The sequence below is a fragment of the Chiloscyllium plagiosum genome, unplaced genomic scaffold (assembly GCF_037043375.1).
Source record: "Chiloscyllium plagiosum isolate Xiang-an unplaced genomic scaffold, Cpla_swu_hap1 HiC_scaffold_3, whole genome shotgun sequence".
Lineage (NCBI taxonomy): Eukaryota > Metazoa > Chordata > Chondrichthyes > Orectolobiformes > Hemiscylliidae > Chiloscyllium > Chiloscyllium plagiosum.
The window spans coordinates 37,686,509-37,700,518 of NW_028270141.1; positions in this window are offsets into that span (position 1 = coordinate 37,686,509).

Consider the following 14,010-nt stretch of genomic DNA (forward strand, 5'->3'; position numbering starts at 1 on the left):
CCAGGTGGTATTTGTCCCCTGCTTGTCCCTCTGGCACCTTGTGATATCACTGTCACCTCTGGCAGTATGTGGCTCAGAGGAAAGGTTGTTTGAAGTAGTTCACTGCCCCAATCCTGCTTTGTCTATACAGTGTCCAGGGATGGTCAACTTATTAGTGGTGGAGGATAGACCACTGATGAGTTAACAAGATAGTTTATTATACAGTAGCAATCAGCCCAGTTTATAATACTATATCGGCATGATTTGTGGAACTCCCGGGGGCTGTGCAGAATACATCTGCTCTCTGCTAAGGTTAATGCAGAACTCCCAAAAAATGTGACAGCATCAGATTGGGTGGAGCTAATCAACATTAATTCATTCAGAACCTTGTACAACAACCAGTCATGTGGTGCCACATACCAACTCACCCGTGTAATACCAGGCATTATAGGAATTTCACTCCCTCAGCTTTCAGCTGGTCTATGATCATATGTCATGAATCATCCTGGCATGATGTCTTCATTCAACGGCAGTCTATTGTGCCAACTGCACACCAACTTCATTTATTGGGTATCTGAAAGGAGGAAAAGCACAAGACCAAAGCTGTGTTTGTGCTTTAGTTGAGTGGGTATTTGGGGAGAGGGATAAAGTATTTAAAGATGGATTGAGTTTTACTTCTCTTATGATGTAAGTGATTTTATTGTGAAGCTGTATTGAGATCATCAGGTTTCGTGCCCAGAATTGGCCTCCACAGCTATCTACCCCGACTGCCTCCTCAGTGTGTGTTTGGACCTGGAATTACGGTACAACACTCCTACATTCTACCTCCTCCCCTTTCACAGGCTGAAAGCAGTCTGTGAACAGTGCCTGGCCTCCTCCAATTTGTTCCATTCATCGATGGCTGCCAGGCCAGATTTCTTTCCTGAATGACAGCCAACACCTGCTCCCGCACCTCAACACACATCCCCTTTCAAAGGTGTAGGCTAGCTTTCAGCGCTGTTGTTGAGTTTAAGCAGATGCTAACCATTCACGATAATGGCCCCTTGCGCCCACATCCAGCCAATCAACAGTATGGTTAGACTTGGCTCAATGCTGAAATCATTTAAAACAGTGGGCAGTGTAATGTTGGCATGCTGCCTACCTTGCAGTCTACAAGCATCAATGATCCTTGCACCTGCTTTTGAATTTAGTAACCCCACCCCTAATATTTTTAAAATGGGAAATTAAGTTCAAAAAACATGTGTTTTCATTTTAGATACTGGCTGAACAACACTGACTAGATTCTTACACAATTCATTTCTTTCTTTTAACTCTGTGAATACTCTCAGGAAAAGAATAACAGAGAAATTTCTTACCATGGTATAAATATTTATAAATTATCTTTCTAAGAGCCTAATTTCAATATCATGATTCTTTATAAATATTTTCTAATCAACCAGTTCAGAGGTGTTATGATACATCCCTGGAGCAAGTGAGATGTGAACACAGATTTTCTAGCCCAGAGGTAGAGACACTATGACTGTACCACAAGAGTCCTCATGGTGTTTTGCATTATTAGTTAAATTTACCTGTCGAGACTGATTACAAAACCATGCTATCTGAAATAATGTGATTCTCCATAACAATTCTCAGTATACTTAACTCCTTATTATTCCCAATATAAACCACATTTGAGATAATGTCACATCATACTTCTCACTTACATATAGAAATATTTGCACACTGTATTATTTCTCATAGAATGGTAGCCTATTCCAAATGGAACAGCCCTGTGTGGTTTGAATTGCTTCCTATCATCAAAAAAGACTCAATATGAAGGCATTTTATCGACAGACCTTCTTGTTCTATTATCAAAACTCTTCTCAAATTTTGCATCAAAATCTATTATGTTCAGTCTGTTTCTGACACTGACTCAGTAGTATACCCTAGAACACATGGTATTCCAAAGCAGCTGCCTTTTCCAGAGATTCACTGTTTTACAAGAAAAGAACCACCAGTCCTGATGTCTCACCTCAATCTGACCATAGGCAACTTCAAGAATATCTTGATGAAGTTGAAGATCTTTGTCTGCATATATTAGAATGTTCACAGGAATGACAATGTTAGGGGAACAACATTTTATGAGAAGAGAGTGACTCTGATAATTGCTTTAATGGAGAATGCATCAGCGAGATGATCATTATGGTTAACTGCCGAGCTTTGTTTGGTTGTAAACCAGACAGTTTGGCAATGTCTCTATCTTTTCTTCAATAATACTCAAGTCATGTACAGCCAAGGTTTGCCAGCTACAGGTAAAGAATATCTCGATTTGCCCTCACCCAATGTGCCAGGTGGCATTCTTTCAATCGAAGGAGGGCAGATCCTTTCTGCCCATTATATTGGGCCTTCAGGAAGTGATGTAGTACCTGAATAATGGCTGCTGTGTGGAAAGGACAATGTAATGCATTTGGCCTCGTGATTCCACCCTACAATTAAAGTATGTGATCTCAAGAGAGAGACAGAAATATTGTTGGGTAAAAGAGGAAAATTTGAAGATACCTATTGTGAAGATTCCTCTCCAATATCCTTACGCGAAGGAAAACTAATACAGAAGATTAGAGCTAAAAATGTGTTGCTGGAAAAGTGCAGCAGGTCAGGCAGCATCCAAGGAGCAGGAAAATCGACGTTTCGGGCATGAGCCCTTCTCCTAATGCAGAAGACTACTCAGGCCCTGAATCTCAAACAGTTTGGATGGGGTGGTTGCCCAAGCCAAGAGAAACAAGCCAAGTCCTTGCCTAAGGAATTCAAAAGTCAGCGCCTACCACATGAGCAGCTGCCTTTTCCAGAGATTCACTGTTTTACAAGAAAAGAACCACCAGTCCTGATGTCTCACCTCAATCTGACCATAGGCAACTTCAAGAAGTAACCTTATAGAAAAGCAGAATGCTCGGGATGCTGGAAATCAGAAACTAAACCAAAAAGTGCTAAAAACAAAACTCAGCAGGTCTGGCAGCATCTGTGTAGAAAGAGAAAAAGAGTCAATGTTTTAGGTCTGCAGTCTTTCATCAGAACATTTCCACTACTCTACATCCATAAGAATTGTTTCCATTCCAGGGAGTGTGACTGCAGTCTCCAAATGATCCATCAGCTTATTGTTAAACAATTAAGAAATATAATTTTAAAAGTTTCCTGTCCAGTCAGTGTGTTACCAATATAAACTCGTAAAAGTCATTTAACTTCAATGTCAACCATTGTTTCCCCATTGCACACTTTCATTTCCTTGGCAACTTGACATTGCTCCTGGCTGCAACACACATATAAGTTACTTTCCTTCATGAGGTTAATCTTACGCCTACATATTCTCTGGAGAGCGGCTTTTTCAGAGGCACAAACTCAGCACACAGATTGCCTGGTCAGAAGTGCATACCGAAAGATAGCTGGCACATTTTAACAGATGGAAAATCTTTGCTCTGTGATTTTGAGACTTGTATTTCCGATGGACAAGGCTCTAATCAAGAGCAGGAATTCTGAGAATCAATCTTTAAGTAATTTCACATCTGAGTTGTACTCAAAAGTTTGCACTGATATGAAGATGGCAGTGCAGCTTACTTACACAAACTGGAGAACCAACATTCAAAGTTCATGACTTGAGCCTAATTGTGCAATAATATTACACAAGTTACATGGCAGGTGAGGAGTGCAGTATTTCACTCGCATTTCTCTGGCTTAAGACTGCTGCCTGCTGAGTTAACAGGCATATTAAAACTATTTTTAACATGGGAATACTCTAGTTGTGTTAAGATTGTAATAGTGTGCTAATTTGCTTTATTATACCCATAGGCTTAATTCTCAAATTCAGTTGGCTAAAATTAAAAACACACACGTTTTGCCTGTCAGCATAAGGGGAGGATATTTGTATTATGTACATGTAGATTAAATATGAATAACCTCAAACAAAACTGATCCTCCACAATAGAACATGAGATTTACTGTTAGCCTCTAAATGAGTGACATTTTTCTTAGTTCACAGCCTGTACATTAAAATGAGTCAGAATTTTGACAAGTATTCAATCTCTTGGTCTATGGTTCACATTAGGAAGAATTTCATCAAGCTCTTGACCCTATGTCTTGCCCATTCAATGAAATGAAGTCTCATGAATTTCAGATTTTGCACCCAGCTCCATTTCTCAGTTCTTAATTGTAGGAAGCCTGGGCTACGGATATAAGACCAACTATAAATAGCCTAAGTATTGACATCCATCAAATGATTTAGGAAAAGGAGATCAGCCTGAAGGCCCCCGAAATTCACAGCTTGTGCCACAGTTGCAATATTCTCAGGCTTCCAATTAGGCAAGTGTTGCTAACCCTTTTCCCAGACACAAGGAATATCAATCACAGGCTAGCAACATCTGTCCAACACCTGAGCAAAGTGGCTAAGCTTGCATTCTGCTTGATCTAGTCCAAACTGGTTTTCAATATCAAAGAATTATTGAAACAAAGGGCACAGAAGGTACATCTAAGTGGCTCACTGAGCCATTGCTGGTCTGGAGAAAGAGCAGTCGTATCTATTCTCACATTTTTTTAAATTCACAACCTTGTAAGTTCCTCATCCTCAAAAAAAACTTGTCCAACTCCCTCAAAAAGTTATTAACGGAATCAACTTCCCTCACCTTTTCAGTTTCAGCATCCCACATACCAACACTCTCCAAGTAAAATAATGTCCTTCTTATTTCCTTTCTATGGCAATTAATATCTGGTTTTGATAAATGGAGTTTCACACATGTCAGTAGAGCTAAATAGGATATACATATCTTGGATAGGACAATACTAACAGAGTTTAAGAGGGAACAATACATTTATGTGCACACACCACAGAATGACCAAGTTAGCATTATACAGGTACAGGTCAGATTTTAGCTGTGCCTAGTTTTGGTCCTCCCATGTACTGGGTAATATAGTGACATTGAAAATAATTGAGTTGAAACCTATAAACATGATTCCTAGCTTGGACCCCTGCTACTCAGAGTGGCTCCAGAACCTTGTTTCATTTATTTTAGATTGGCGTTGACTTAGAGACAGTTTGGCAGATACATATAAAAAAAGAGTTGGATGGTGTCCTTACTGATAAATTCATCCCAATTCCCCTGCCTCCGCCGGATCTGCTCCCAGGAGGACCAGTTCCACCACAGAACACACCAGATGGCCTCCTTCTTTAGAGACCGCAATTTCCCTTCCCACGTGGTTAAAGATGCCCTCCAACACATTTCATCCACATCCCGCACCTCCGCCCTCAGACCCCACCCCTCCAACCGTGACAAGGACAGAACGCCCTTGGTGCTCACCTTCCACCCTACCAACCTTCGCATAAACCAAATCATCCGCCGACATTTCCGCCACTTCCAAACGGACCCCACCACCAGGGATATATTTCCCTCCTCACTCCTTTCCACCTTCCGCAAAGACCGTTCCCTCCGTGACTACCTGGTCAGGTCCACGCCCCCCTACAACCCACCGTCCCGTCCAGGCACCTTCCCCTGCCACTGCAGGAATTGCAAAAACTGGGCCCACACCTCCTCTCTCACCTCCATCCAAGGCCCTAAAGGAGCCTTCTACATCCATCAAAGTTTTACCTGCACATCCACCAATATCATTTATTGTATCCGTTGCTCTCGATGCAGTCTCCTCTAATTGGGGAGACTGGACGCCTCCTAGCAGAGTGCTTTAGGGAACATCTCCAGGACAGCCACACCAATCAACCCCACTGCCCTGTGGCCCAACATTTCAACTCCCCCTCCCACTCTGCTAAGGACATGGAGGTTATGGGCCTCCTTCACCACTGCTCCCTCACCATCCGACGCCTGGAGGAAGAACGCCTCATCTTCCGCCTCGGAACACTTCAACCCCACGGCATCAATGTGGACTTCAACAGTTTCCTCATTTCCCCTTCCCCCACCTCACTCCAGCTCCAAACTTCCAGCTCAGCACTGTCCCCATGACTTGTCCTACCTGCCTATCTCCTTTTCCACCTATCCACTCCACCCTCTCCTCCCTGACCTATCACCTTCATCCCCTCCCCCACTCACCTATTGTACTCTATACTACTTTCTCCCCACCCCCACCCTCCTCTCATTTATCTCTCCACCCTTCAGGCTCTCTGCCTGTATTCCTGATGAGGGGCTTTTGCCCAAAACATCAATTTTACTGCTCCTCAGATGTTGCCTGAACTGTTCTGCTTTTCCAGCACCACTAATCCAGAATCTGGTTTCCAGCATCTGCAGTCATTGTTTTTACCTTCCTAATAAATTAACCCAGTTTAACAGCTTTGGGGCGGCATGGTGACTCAGTGGCTAGCACTGTTGCCTCACAGTGACAGGGACCTGTGTTTGATTCCCACCTTGGATGGCTATCTATGTGGAGTTTGCACATTCTCCCTGTGTCTGCGTGGGTTTCCTCCAGCTGTTCTGGTTTCCACCCACTGTCCAAAGGTGTGCAGGTCAGGTGAATTGGCTGTGCTAAATTATCCACAGTGTTCAGGGATGTGTAGGTTAGGTGCATTAGTCAGGGGAAATGTAGAGTAGTTGTAGATTGAGTCAAGATGGGTTACTGTTTGGAGGGTTGGTATGGACTTGTTCGTCCAAAAGGCCTGTTTCCATACTGTAGGGATTCTATGATTTGGGAGAAGCTGGCAATGAGAGTTGAAACCAAATAAGGGCAGGGGCAAACTGATGATTCAGCAGTTTATCTTTTTCCATTGGATAGTGATTCTGTGCAATATATTTTTATTGAAATGTAGAGCACAGAATGAAGCCACTTGAACCAACATGCCAGTACTAGCTCCTGGGAGCATGATCTTAGTCTACATCCTTGCTTTGTGTCTATAACCTTGTAAGTTCCAAACACATATCTAACTTACTTATAAAACCAGTTGTAGAGTCAATTTTTACTACCTTTTGAGAAAGTACACTAGTTAGAGTGATCAAACACACCAACGCATGTCAGAGGTTAATCGACTGCTAAAACGATAAACCGGCAGCTAACGTGTAAGTTCTGCAGGATGCCTTTATGAAGAAATGCGGGAATTTTGGCAATGTATGCACTGAAACTGACCAGGACCAGAGAGCAGGAAGAGGTTAAAAACAATTGCATCAAACCCTAGAATTTGCCAGGGAGAGGGATGGTGTCAATGCAACTTACTTCCAGGATCTCTCACCAGTGCTATATAAATTGTGAAATGGATAAAGGAATAAATTTGAAAATTCTGGATTAGGAACATGACTGTTTGATAACTATTTCTACATTACAAAGAGTTAGCTCATTTTCACCCCCCCCCACCCCCCCTCTAATGCACAATACTTTGTAATTGGTTATATTGAAGTAAATTTAAGTTTGATCTTCTCCCAATTATTTTGATTAATTTATTCACATTTCTGAATTGTTTCTTATGCTCATGATATCAAAAGGAAATATTTTCAACAAAACAAAGTTTGTCTGTAATTGTATTCTTATTGGTTTATAAACAGCTTCTTTCCTGCTGTTATTAGACCCCTGAATGGACCTCTCAAACTTCAAATCCAATGTTGATCTTGTTTTTAACTCTGCTTTTTTGCAGAGTTAACTTAAGATTCCTCGCTCTGTTCAATCGCTCTATGATCTTTGTATGCTATGGTATGCCTGTACTGCACGCAAAACAAAACTTCTCACTGTACCTAGGTACATGTGAGAATAATAAATCAAATCAAAACAGTGCTCCAAACATACCGCCCTGAACTTTACTTTCTACTTAGACATCTATTGAGGAGTTCTCCCTGAAGGTACAGCACAGGGTGAAGACAGCCAAGACAGTAGCTAGCACAGTTGTAAAAATAGAACATCAGTTCATTGGTCTTCATGATGTCATAAACTCTTTATTCTATTTTCCAGAATCTACTTCAGACACAGAAATGCAGCTGAAAGGCAGAGGTCCTGGGGCAGGATCACAGGTGTGGGCATTGAGTATGACAAGTTTATATTTTCCGTGTGACTCCTGTTAAGGGACCTTAGAATGCTATATTCAGGAAAATTTCCAGTGATGCAACTTTCCCAGAAAGCCATAGTAGCTCCAGTACATGTAATGACACGATTCAAAAATATAATCCAAAACATTGAATCAGATCTCATAGGAAAATTAAAAGCATATTAACTACTAATGTGCAAATTAGGGTTAGCACAATTCAGAGACTCTGTCAATCTTCAAAAGTGACTGGTCTACATGTATTGCTCCACCACTCGCTTTGTATCTCACTCTTAGCCTTCCTGGGATTTATTGGATTTGCACATTAATTGCCTATGAAATAGAACGAGGAAGTTAGAGCTAGAATTTAACAACATTGGAACACTGTACCAGTGATAATGGCTACTGCAAAGCCATTCAACTCTCCAGCACTTGAAACGGAACAGTTTAAACTGCAAAGCCCCATGCCTTCAGGTGCTGCATGTCCTTCAAGATTTAAGTCTAATTTTTAAAAATGCTTTCCTTATGTTTCCTACATTTCCTTTTTAAATCTCCTTTACAACAAGCAATCACTCTTTCCTTCACTTCCCTTTCTTTTTTCACCTTTATGTACCTGATTTTATCCATTCAAAATCACATTCTTTCTTAATTACTCCCCTGTTTCTTATTCAGTTTATAAATTCACTCAGGCTCCTATGACAGCAATTTCCAAACTCATGATCACTAGCATCTAGAAAGAAGGGGTAGTAGGTACATGCAAACACTTCCAACTTCATCTCTAAGGCACTCACATCCTGACTTGGAAATATATCACTATTTCTTCAATGTCATTGGATCAAAATCCTGGAATTTCATACCTGCAGGTGTACCTACAGCACATGGACTGCAGTGGTTGAAGAAGGCAGCTCACCAGCGCCTACTCAAGGGCAACCAGGGATGGGCAATAAACATTGGTCCAATCAGTGATGGCCACATCTCATGAATGAATAAAGAATACTCACTCTTTAATTCAGTAGATACACTGAGGACCCGCAATCTACTTTGGCCATTATCAATTCAGCTAGTTTCTATAGAAAAGTGTTTGATCTATGCCATCAAACCCCACTCTAGAAAGGCACACCCCACTAAATTCAGCACTGTCATCTGAACAGGCCAGACTTTCAGACTTTGGAAGAGCTATGGGAGTATCAAGGGCTCCTGCTCCTTATCCCAAGGTGGTAATTCTCCTCTTGTCTCTTTCCTCCCTGCCTCTGTGATCATCAACTCTACCCATTTCCCCACTCACTAGGGTCTCCAAGCCAAGCCATTCCTGGATTTCCATGAAGCACAGGAGACATCTTCCCTTCATCATAGAAACTGGTTGTAGTTCCAGCAATGGTCACCACTGTTGTCTTGAACTGGAGAGGTTACAATCAAATTGGCCAGGACTTTGAATGGAAGTTCCTGCGAGGGTGGATCAGTTGTGAAGGTAGTGGGGGATGCTGGCATGCACATCTATGTGCAACCCATGATGCATGCAACTCCATTCCAATGTACTGTATGTTCCACACTTTGGAACAATGCAGAGGCTTGATTCCATTGGCCTGCCATGATTAGGGAAGTAGATGCTAAATCCCAAAAGGGGGACAGATGTTGTTTGGTGAAATCATTATGGCTGAAAACAGCACCAGAACCTGTACCAAAACAATAACGCAGAATACATTCCCTCATTAATTCATTTCCAAGTAAATAATGAGAAGCAGGGTTCTTCGAGTTGGATTTTACAAAGCTACTGGGCAGGGATTCATTTTATATGAGTACGTTTGCATGTTGACAATTGACTCCATTTGGAGACTGCCACTGAATAGGTGAGAAAAAAAAATTGTTCCTTGAATGTGGGGTCAGAAGGAGTGTGAATGATTCACTTGACTCCCAGTGAGCTTCAGTTCATCAACGGTAAACATACACATCACAAATATTCAAATAACACCATGAAGGTCAGTAATTAAATCACCCTTTATTTATACATGCACAGTACATGACACTGACTCACCCAGCTCAGAGTCGGCTCCTCGATTGAGCAGAACCCCTAACATTCCTGTTAATATCTGTCAGCCAGGACTCCCCGATTGGACCAGGTTCACCAGGTTTTAAGAGTGTCCTTCTATATTGACTTCCTGTGGTTCTACATTCACCATTTCATTAAGAACTGACCTCATTCCAATCACTACAGATGTACATTGTCAATTTTCTACATTAACACCTTCCACATCCATTAAACATACAACAGAATCACAGCTAGGCATTTCCGCCTGGCAATTCAGGCTTCCTTGGATGCAGCACATTGCCCTTTCAGCTGGAGTTAGTACCCTCAGCACACCCGCTGGCTCCATCCTAATTAAAGCGGGAAACTAATTTTCCTACAATCATAGAATCCCTAAAGTGTGGAAACAGGTCATTGACTCAAAAAGTCCACACTGAAGAGTATTGGGGAGACAGGCCGCCTACTTGCGGAGCGTTTCAGAGAACACCTCTGGGACACCCGGACCAACCAACCCAACCACCCTGTAGCTCAACATTTCAATTCCCCCTCCCACTCCACCAAGGATATGCAGGTCTTTGGACTCCTCCATCGTCAGACCACAGCGAAACGACGATTGGAGGAAGAACGCCTCATCTTCCGGCTAGGAACCCTCCAACTACAAGGGATGAACTCGGATTTCACCAGTTTCCTCATTTCCCCTCCCCCCAGCCTGTCTCAGTCAAATCCATCAAATTCAGCACCGCCTTCCTAACCTGCAATCTTCTTCCCGACCTCTCCGCCCCCACCCCAGTCTGACCTATCACCCTCACCTTGACCTCTTTCCACCTATCACATTTCCGACGCCCCTCCCCCAAGTCCCTCCTCCCTATCTTTTATCTTGGCCTGCTGGACCAACTTTCCTCATTCCTGAAGAAGGGCTAATGCCCGAAACGTCGATTCTCCTGTTCCCTAGATGCTGCCTGACCTGCTGCGCTTTTCCAGCAACACATTTCCATCACTGAAGAGTAACACCCAGACCCATTTCCCTACACTTGCCCCTGACTAATGCACCCAACCTGCACATCCCTGAACACTATGGGCAATTTAGCATGGTCAATTCACCTAACCTGCACATCTTTGGATTGTGGGAGGAAACTGGAGCACCTGGAGGAAACCCATGCAGACACGGGGAGAAAGTGTAAACTCTACACAGACAGTCACCCATGTATGGAATCAAACCCAGGTCCCTAGGGCTGTGAGGCAGCAGTGCTAATCACTGAACCACCGTGCTGCCCATTTTGTGTGACCCTCTGCTCAGAAGCTACCATCCAATAGTCTACGTCATCTAGCACCATCCCTATATCACAGCAAGATCAAACAATTGTGGCCTGAGTCTTTGTTGCATCCTCCATCTCTTCCCTCAGCAACCGAGGATAGATCCCAACCAGACTAGGAGATTTTTCTACCTTGAATGATGATCTTTGAAACTAGCAATTGTCAGATGTGAAGCATTTCTAGACTGAGTTAAATGCTAGCCAGAAGAAGTCAACCACCTGTCGCTTCCTTGATGTGTATGAGATCTGATTTAAGAAAGAAACTGTTTACCTGTACCCCAATTCAAAGATATTTAATGCAGTGGTAATTTTTACTGCTCTGGAGAGGCTGCTTTAAGCCATGCACTGAGTCAGTCTCCTGTAGCATTCCTCTTGCCATTCCTTTGGCAAAACACAAATTTTGAAGCTTCCTCAGTTGTCTATGAAAATACTCGGGGGGGGTTTCAAAAGTCTGTGTTTGGACTGGTAACAACTGGAGACCTCCAGGAAATGCTTTGTTTTCCTTCAGGCTGCATTTTACAAGGCCCACAGAAATATTTGAAAGGTGGGGGAGGGCTCTTTCAAAACAAAACTCGCCCTGCTGGCTTGCTTACTTGCTTCCTCCCCTCGAGGTCGCCCACAACTTGTCTCCCTTATTGCACTGGACAGGTAAGGCATCCAGCCCCTGGAGGCATTCTGGGAGCAGTCAATGGCCACTAACAGGACTCATTCCACCTCCTGTGAAATATGAGATAAAAAGAAATCTAGTCCAATGGCAACCACAGGCGATTGTTGTTACCTGGTCTGACCTACATGTCACTCCAGATCCACAGCAATACGATTGATTCTGATCTGCCTTCTCAGCAATTGGGATGGGCAATAACTACTGGTTTAATCATTGACATGTACATCCTATGAACGAAATTTCATAGATCTACTGGGATAACAAACCGCCAGACAATCAGATTGGCCAGCAGCTCCCTGGGGTGGGACTTCCTCCCAGACAGGGGCTGAAGCCTGATTCGGTCACTGTTAAGGCTGGCTCGGGGTGTTTCACTGCAGGGTCCCTGGTTTTTGATAGACATTTCAGTGGAGGGTGTGGAAAACTCGTACAGCAACCCCGGAAACTCCAGTCCTTCACATTTGCTGCCACAAGGGTTGTTTCAAGGCTAAAAGATTTATATATGAGGACAGGTTGCATCATTTTAGCCTCTACTATAGAAAATCAAGAGTTTGATGTCAAAGACAGAGAAACTATTTCCTCAGCAGGCTGGGAAGTTCAGAATGAGGGGTCATACCCTCAAACATTAGAGCAATGCATGTCAGGGGTAATGTCAATTAAAAAAAACACTTCTGCATACGCAGGAATCCAGAAACTCTCTTACCTCCACCCCCCCCCAACCCCCCTCAGAACTGTGACACTAGTTGTCAACAGAATATCTCAGAACTGAAATTGATAGTTTTTTTTTGATGATATTAAGCTTAATGGAGTTAAGAGAACCGAATGGATTTTTAACATACAAATCCATCATAGCCAAAATGAATGGCAGAACTGGCCTGTGAGGTTCATGGCTAACTCCCAATCCTGTGTCATTTTGTCCCATTGATTCTTCTAGAACAGGGTGTAAATCTTTCCAAAGAGTGTATCCAGATCTTTTTAGTTGCCCTCACAAGTGATCAGAAATGAAGGCAAGGTGAGCACAGAATCAAGTAGCATCTGAAAAGATCTCCAACCTCCATCTCACTTATATCCTTGAGTCAATTTCAGATAATCCCAGATGATGCAGAGGGCTGAAAAATCAGCCACAACAGAGCAAACCACCTGATGAAGAAGGACTGTTTCAAAAGTTAATGTTTCCAAACAAACCAGTTGGACTATAACCTGGTATTCTGTGATTTTTAACTTTGTCCAGTCCAGTCCAACACTGGCATCTCCAAATCACAAATGACCATAGACCAATTTAGACTAAGCTTGGGCCTTCATTTGTTGCTGGTCTGTCTACAACTGGAGAAAATTGCAGGGCAATTCCTCGGCAAAAACAGATATCTTGTCATTCTCCTTCAGACACTTGCTGACCTTCTTTAGAACTTCTGGTTTTATTTGGGTGTTCCAGCACCCAGTGCTTTCTTCTGACCAGCAAGAAATATGCATAGGAAGGGTTTGGAGGGATATGCTGGCAGGTGGGACTAGATTGGGTTGGGATGTCTGGCCGGCATGAATGGGTTGGGACCGAAGGGTCTGTTTCCGTGCTGTACATCTGTATGACTCTATGGCTAAGTCTTGTGGTAAAAAGGAGAAGAGAAACGTTCACCAGAACTGGGAGCAGTTGATGTTTGTTAGTTTGCTCCAATCATGAAGGGAATATGACAGTTATCTGTGCTGTCCATTTACCTACCACTACGATGTATATTAGAAAAAAGTTCACAAGTCGTAAAACGTGAACCTTGAGGGAAGTCAATACAAAGAGCACACTGTGAAACGTGGCAATGAGAAACACATTTTATGCTCTTTCTGGTAAATATACTGAAACTCAATTTACTGCTTCATTTCTCAAACCAGAAACATTACGCTAATTCAACAGGATACTGTGGTCAAGAATATCAAAGGCTTTACTTTGATCAAGGAAAAGGGCCTCAGTTAGTAGATAGGTATTCATAACTTCAGAAAGGTTCTCTGGAAATGAGTGTGTTGTGGTATAAAGTGGATCTCAAAACCCCAGTGCCACGGATTAGGAAAACATCTGAAC